Source organism: Cyprinodon variegatus, unplaced genomic scaffold (genome assembly GCF_000732505.1).
Source record: "Cyprinodon variegatus isolate N-32 unplaced genomic scaffold, C_variegatus-1.0 Scaffold1986, whole genome shotgun sequence".
Lineage (NCBI taxonomy): Eukaryota > Metazoa > Chordata > Actinopteri > Cyprinodontiformes > Cyprinodontidae > Cyprinodon > Cyprinodon variegatus.
In genome coordinates, this window is record NW_015152439.1 from 29557 (window position 1) to 37569 (window position 8013).

Here is an 8013-nt window from a genome sequence, read left to right on the forward strand (position 1 = left end):
ACTAAAAACACATTTGTTTAGGATTGCCTTCGACTGTTCTAGTTAAACAGTTCAACTGAAACATCATTAGTTCATCTTTTTTATTTTCTTTAGTCCAACTGTTTTAAATATTCTTTTTTCTGCATTTTATTTTATTTTATTTTATTTATTATTATTTGTTTTTATTTTTTAATTTTTTGCTTTGATTCTGTTTTATTTTCCTATATTTTAATCATGTAAAGCACTTTGTATTATCTTTGTACTGAATTGTGCTATACAAATAAATTTGCCTTGCCTTGCCTTCTGATAACTTCTGGTTTATCAACTATGACTCTAATATCATTCTCACTCTGGTTTGTCAATTATTTTGTTTTCTTATCAGTCATTTAATTTCTATATATCCCTATATGCACAAGAACTCAAAGAAAAACTACCATTAATTCATCATCAGAGCGCAATAAAATATTTTTTGAATCTCTACGACTTTCTGAATGATTACTTTGTAGACTGATTAATGATGAATTTGAATCTGAGCAAATCACGGCTCTTAATGGTCTGATCTCCTCCATCCGTTCTACTGCCATCATTATTGCAATCATTTCTGCAGTATATATAGATAAGCCTTTATTTAGCTTCCTCCATGTATTGACTTTGAATTCTGGAACTATAACTGCTGCCCCTGTTTGACCAGATGAATTCTGGGACACATCTGTATCAATTTTAACACAGTTATAAAATGTTCTATATATTCTTGCACTGTTGCTGAATGGCATATAAACATTTTATCTTCATGTTTTCTTTCTAGTATAGTTTAGTCTACAACAGCATCAGGTCAAATCCAGGGTGATGATCTTGCTAAAGGCCCAGTTGGACTGATATTTAAATGGTTTAATTCTAACTCTGTAGCCGTTTGTCAAACTGAGCAACCAAATGATTTATTATCTGCTCTTTCCTTCTCCCAGCAGGGCTGTAAAGCTGACTGTGTTGGATGGTTCTGACTGTGTCCCTGCAGACTGACCCAGTAGTTTAAAGGAAAAGTCCAGTCATATTCAGAATTCAAACCTTTTTAAGTACTTTAAATATGAAATTATTACATACTGTGCAATAAATATTAGTGTTTTCAATTGAGAGCAAACTTCATTTGAATGTGCTTTACTGGAGACATCCATGATTGTCAGAGAACACTACTGCAACACACGGGTTTGTGACGTCAAGGTGTGGTACTGGCTGTTGATCAAGTCCCAGTGCTCTACCTCTATCTTCCTCTTCACCAATATTATTTCAACTATGTATTTTACTAAATATCTGTGCCAACATTATTGCCTTTTCTTCATTACTGACTGCTGTTGCTTCATCATTAATTCAAACTGGGCAAACATAATCTCTTCTTATGTAATTTATTCGCTTTATCATTTTACAGATTTCTGTTTCTGTTCCTAGTGATATACAACATTTTCTCCAATACTCTCTTTCTGTATTTCTTATGACCTTTATTAACAAAGCTTGTTTCTTTTTTTGTAATCGATAATATTCAGGAAATTCTGATTCTTTTTCAAACATTTTAAAAGCTTTATTTCCAGATTTGATAACCTGATCCTATTCTGGAGTCCACCATTGTTCAATCTTCCTCTTGTCTTTCCCGCCTTTCTTCAGAATCGAATGTTAAACAGCTTCTATAACAAGTTAAATTCAATGAATCAATGTCGAAACTCATGTGGTGGAAATTTTCGATTACCAAGAAGTTAGACACAGTTTAAAATAAAGAAGAGAAAATTAGGTGTTTATGCATTCATGTTATACAATTAATTTTTAAATAAAAAAATTAGAAAATGTTTCCATTCTAAAATCTAAAGTGTTTTTTGAAGTAGAGAACAACAATCTTTCAGTTTGGGATATAGACAATTTCCTGATTCACATATTTTATAAAACCCCTGAACTGACAGTTTTTTTTTTTCTATTTTAATGAGAGCAGTGGGCTTTATGCTGCCCTGCAAGGCTTTAAACCTGGGTTTGAATCACCGGAATAACTTTCTGAAGGACTGTTGTGGACATGTCCCCACCAACTTTGGCATGGAGGGACAGTCCCTAACAATAATTTCCGCTTTTTTCCCCCTTTCCGCTGATTTATTTAGCCAACAGTAACTGGGGTTGGGTGCAGCTAACTGTGTTCAGAGCTTTTTAAATCTGTTTTTTCCTTGCTTTCCCGCTCCTCTCGAGTCCCACCTCTTGAAATATCATGGGATCTTTGGGACATAATGTTATTTGGGGACGCTATTCTCTGCGTACAGAGTTTCTACATGGAAGAGGAGAGACACAGCAGCACTCAGTGAATTCTAACCGGCAACTACTTAATATATGTTTTAGTCAAATTTAGGAGACTGGTTGGTTAAAAAATATTAGAGATGACACCAAAAAATCCGTTAGTTACACATGCAGAGCTTTTTAAGCTAAAAATGGCAGAGTGTACATTTATATAAGTTAAAAAAGCTGGGCTCTGCAAAAGCACCATTACTTAGAGTTACAGATGAAAATTAACATATATCCATTGTTTTCTTATTGAACAGAATAAATTCATAAATTTGTTTTTAAGCAGAGCGCAGAGAGAAGTAGGGACAGCTGATGATTTAAAGGTGAAACAGATTTACTGGGATATGCAACAAGCAATAAAATATATCCCCAAGTTTACAAGGAAAAAATATGCAATGATATAATAAAATTCAACATATCTTTTTGTCTTTTGTATAGATTCAGAAATGGCTGTGCAGCAACCCAGAGACAGCCAGATTCACAGGACACAGACTTCAAATTAAAATATAAGAAACCTGCAATAATTAAAGCACAAATAAAACAAATCAGTGTACAAGTGATTTTTTAAGTATAAGGATCAATACATAGACTTCTGCTGTTAATGACATTTGGGACAACTTTCTAAATTTGATTTCCTTGCCTGTGAAGGAGGATAATCCCTGGCGCATCTTAAAGGTAAGGCATGCATGGATGGATTTATAGAAGTGAAGTTGTGTCCATACTAGGGATGCATGATATATTGATGTTGGCATCGGATATCGGCTTTTATTCGTCATTTTTTATACATTAATGTTTTTGAGCCCTTTATAAATAATGTACGGAAGGCAGGCATCTGTCTGTAACTATGAATATCAGTGTGCTGTGGTATTCCTGTGTTGAGAACACAGGAGTACCACAGCTCATTTTGGGGAAATATAAACCCTTTTGAAAACATTCGGGTTGAGAAGCTGTAGGTCCATCAGCCACTATCCTTGGAGCACCCCCACCAACTTTTATCGCAAAGTTACACCCTTCGTTTGAATGGAGACAAAGCCTTTCTCAAGCACATATCAAGGAGCTCATTTTGAGCCTGGATCCATATTTATTTTTGATTCTGTTCATGGTGGAGAATCCTGCTTCACAGCAGCAGGTTGAGCCAAACATCCTCTAAATGTTCAGGCTCTGCTTCGGTCCAGCCAGGTCAGGATCCACTATTGCAATCGCACCGAACAGGAAAAAGAACGGCGAGAAGATCCGGTTTGACAAATTAAAATATAGTAACAACAGATTGGTAACTACAATTTAGAGAATAATTATTTTATATTTCAAAAAACTACCACTGTTTTTTTTTTTTCAAAGATTGGATGCAAACTATTGGTACTTCAACAGACCAGGAAGCAGATTTCTCATCTCCATCAGAAACTGCACATCTGCTGGATACTGATGGGGATTTTTTTAATATGTCATTGAATTAAGGGTTAATTTCTGCATGTTTTGCTCCTACAAATTTAATGATCATATCGTGCATGCTTTCCTCGAGCTCCGAGGATAAGTCGAAGCGCAGCAATAGGGGAGGAACAGCGGAGGCTGTAGGAGGAGGTGAGATTTCGGGGTAACGCAAAAGAGAAGCGGCACAAGTGAAGTTAGACACTGTCGTCAGACAACATGTGGTAATTAATAAATGTTTTAAATCAGGTTGGGTCCGGATTAGCCAGCAGGTGGGTCCAGATCTGGACCGCGGTCCGCTAATGCGTGAAGTCTGCATTAAACCGAAGCCAAGAGCAATGAGTAACGATTGTTTTAAAAATATAAGGAATAGAAAGTACAGATACTTGTGTGAAAATGTAATGAGTAGAAGTCAGAAGTAGGAAGAACATAAGTAATGGAGTAAAGTATCGATACCTAAAAAGTGTACTTAAGTACAGTAACGAAGTGTTTGTATTTAATTTCTTGACACCTCTGATCAAATTGTATGTTTGAAACACACACAAGCATGGGCAGGAAACAGATGTGAATACTTTAGATGAAAGGAGCCCACTTTCCTAAATACATATTTGAAGTTTTATTTGTAACTTTTGTATGAATCGTTTTAATTGTTGAGCTTTTCCTATCAAACTTCTAGCGTTCCATTGCATCAGTAAAATGCTGCTTAGTCATCTGAACCTGGATGTTTGCCATCTGCTGAAAGTCCTCCACAGTTTTCTAATGTTGTGAACCTTCTTTATTGCCTCAGTGTAACTTTTAGGTTGTTTGTTGTTTTCACCTTTTGAACCTCCACTGCTCTCTTCCTGATCTCACAGCCTCCATATGTTGCCCTGTGTTGCCGCCACAATTACAGCATTTTTCCTGATCTCCTTCAGAACAATGAATATTTTATGCTCCCCTCCACATGTTAAACATTTCTGGATGCCCCTAAATAAGACAGCAATGTGTTCATACCTCTGACCATTAAAGCATTGAAGTGGAGGAGGAACAAAGGGCCTAACAACAAAACTCATATTCTATTTTCACTTTGTCAGGAACCTCTGGAGCAGAAAATTTCAGAAGAGCAGAAAGGCTGTTAACTCTCTCATTGGTTATTGGTTTCTCTAACCTCTTGATGCTACTAAAGTGCCTGTTTTAAATGTTACATTTTATTTTTTGAGGTCTTCAATTAGTGGGATGCCATTAATAACTCATCTGGAACATTTATTTTCTTCTTCAACTCTTCTGCTTTACATTCTTCTTACAAATGGTTTCAGTGAACATGACTGCTTCTTGTTCCTCTGATCTGCAAACTGCAAATTGTCATCAGTTAATGTTTTTGCCATTTCAAACTCCCCTATTTTCTTTTCTGTTCTTTTTATACTAACATTGGGCTCAGGTTGACGTTATCATTTCTTTCTTGAATTTAATGATTTTCTTTATTTATTTTCTAAGGATCTTCTTCATACACATTTGTTTCCATCATCTGTAGTGTCTTCGTCAAGAATTATTTTACTACCTGGGTGTGCCAAACCTCCAACCTATTGGTTCCCTTTAAATGTCCCTCTTCCAGGGCCACTATCTACAGTCTCTCAGCTATCCATGTCCATATTACTATCCATATCATCTACAGCTTAAGATGCCATCCTGGTTCAGTCACAAACCGGTTTATGCTAACCTCAAAATCTGCTACAAATTCGTCCAGACAGTAAATTTGTCTTGACTTCAAATGGTCGTTTGCAGTCGGTCACATCGAGGAGCTCATGCCCCCCCTTCCTACCAGTAGCCTCCCTGGGATTGGGATTATTTACATTAATGAATAAACTGTAAAAAGTTGTGGACGAACATGCGCCTCTCAGGAAGAGGATTGTCAGGACAATCACTGCACCAACATCAGGAAGACAGGAAAATTGATTCTATACTTAGCGAACAGATTTAAAGCATTTAAAAAAAATTGATTTTTTTTTTTTTAAACAAAGACTGAATCAGCAAATGATGCAAAAAAAAAATTGTGGACTACATTGTGTGTGTATATGTGTATAAATAATAAATCTATTCCCAGGTTTGTGGAATGGGAAGGGAGATTCATCACTAGGCCAGCAGAGGGGGCTAACTACTTAAATGATTTCTAATAATTTCTTTTTAGATAAAGCCAGTGGTTTGGGATCTTAGATTAATTAAATGAGCAAATTTTGTAAAATTCTAAAGATTTAATGCAGAGTAATTTATGACACTTAAATTAGAAGACAGTGGATTAGAAAATAGTTAGAAACATGCTCCAGGATCTCTGATGTGTCTCCTGATATTAACAATCTCCATGGAAGGGTGATTAAAGCAGCTCTACATATGTTCATTAATTTGTCATAATTTAATTTGATTTTTAAGGAGTGAATTATTCCCAGACCTCTGAAAGCCATCAGAAATTTTTCCTCTTCTAAATATGGAAATTTACTTTTCACTGACACTAAATGTAGACTAAATCATTTACTTCCTCTACTCAGTAAATTACTTAAAAAAAATGAAAATGATACATAATCAAATTGTCTAATATTTTTGAGAAGAATCAGCTCTTAACAAGAGCTAAGTATGCGTACAGACCAGGTTATTCTACAAGAACTGCTCTGACACATCTGGCAGATAATTGGTTAATGGCTTTAAATAATAAGAAATAAGTCTTTGCAGTGTTGTTGGATCTTACAGCAGCTTTCCATGTCACTGACCATTACATTTATATAGAGAAGCTTAAATCTTATAGTTTCTCTCAAACAGAACTTAGTGGATAAAATCTTAAATCTCTAATAGAGTTCAGCAAGTGCACTTTAATTAAGGCTTATCCAGCACTAAAGTGACATCATGCTCTGTATCTCAAGAAAAACTCCCTTTTAACGGGAAGAAACCTCCATCAGAACCAGGCTCATTGTGAGCGGCCATCTGCTGAGGCCGACTGGGCTTCAAGGAGACTGAAGCAGGCATAGAAAAAGAAGCAGAGATACAAAAGTTAACTGTCAACAAGGTACACTGGAGGCCCTGTCCAAAAACCACACAGCCAGTCAGACGAGCTCTGAGTCAGCTCCTATGAAGAGAAGGATGAAGAGAGCACATCCAGCCAGTCCCTCTCATTTAGTGGATTCTGTCACAACCATGTGAATCATCAGGTGTCCTCAGGTTCTCTGGTTGTCCCAGAGCCCAATACTAAGTGCATGATGAGAACTGTTTTTCACATTTGTCAAAATGTGTGGAATTGTCTTCCATTAAAAAATCATAATGAATGAACTGACTTTTAATAGAAACATTAAAGATAACTTAGCAGGTTCATCGTTTTTAATGATTTTGGTTTGGACTGTTTTTTTATATTTACAGGTATATTCTTTTTATTTAATGTGAATTATGCAGCTTATTTTGGGTCTGTTTTGTTTCATCTTAGTGTGATTTATACCTCTTAATTTTTGTGTATTGTACTTTATTTTACTGTAATATAAAATTATAATGTATTTCATAGTATTTTGATGTGATTTAAACAATGTAATGTCAAAAGTTTCCATGAACCCAGGAAGATTAGCAAGACTAGGAACCACTTTGTGGGAGCGATTTTGAAACAGCAAATTAATCCATTCCAACTAAGGATGGAGTTATATTTTTCCATTTTTATTCCTAAGATATACTTTATATTCATTTTACAGCTAAGACATGTCAGTGTCCCAAACTGATCAGCTTCATTTCAGCAGAGCTGTGACTATTTTTCTAGCAGTTTACTGAGCAGCTCTGTTGAGTCTTACAGTAAACTGGATCCAGAACAGAACTGGGTCCAGAGCAAGGGCGTAGGTTTGATTTCAACTTTGTTAGGGACACTATTGGTCTTCAGTTTCATTGGTCTGATGTCATTGGTACTATCCAAGAATATGCATGCTCTTTTTTTATGGTTAATGTGAGCATCAGGACAAATTTTGTTTAAAGACAACAGCAGCAGCAGAACAACAGCGGCAAAAAGATGTATTGTAGTAACATGTGCACTGGAACTATAAGAGGAAATGACTCTGAGCATTTTGAAATATTAACTTCACTACAGAAGTTGTACATCTGGGCTGTAGTTACTCTGTGTAGTTCATTTCATGTATTTTATCCAGGGCTGAAAAAATTAATCATATTAATCGATTATTTAAATAATCTTCAAGTAATTTAGTAATTGAGTAATTTTCAACTGGAGTATAGGGCCTCTGAAATGTGCCTTTAGCCGACAGAGCGACCCATTTAGAGTAGGAATTATAACATGATTGTAAAAAATAT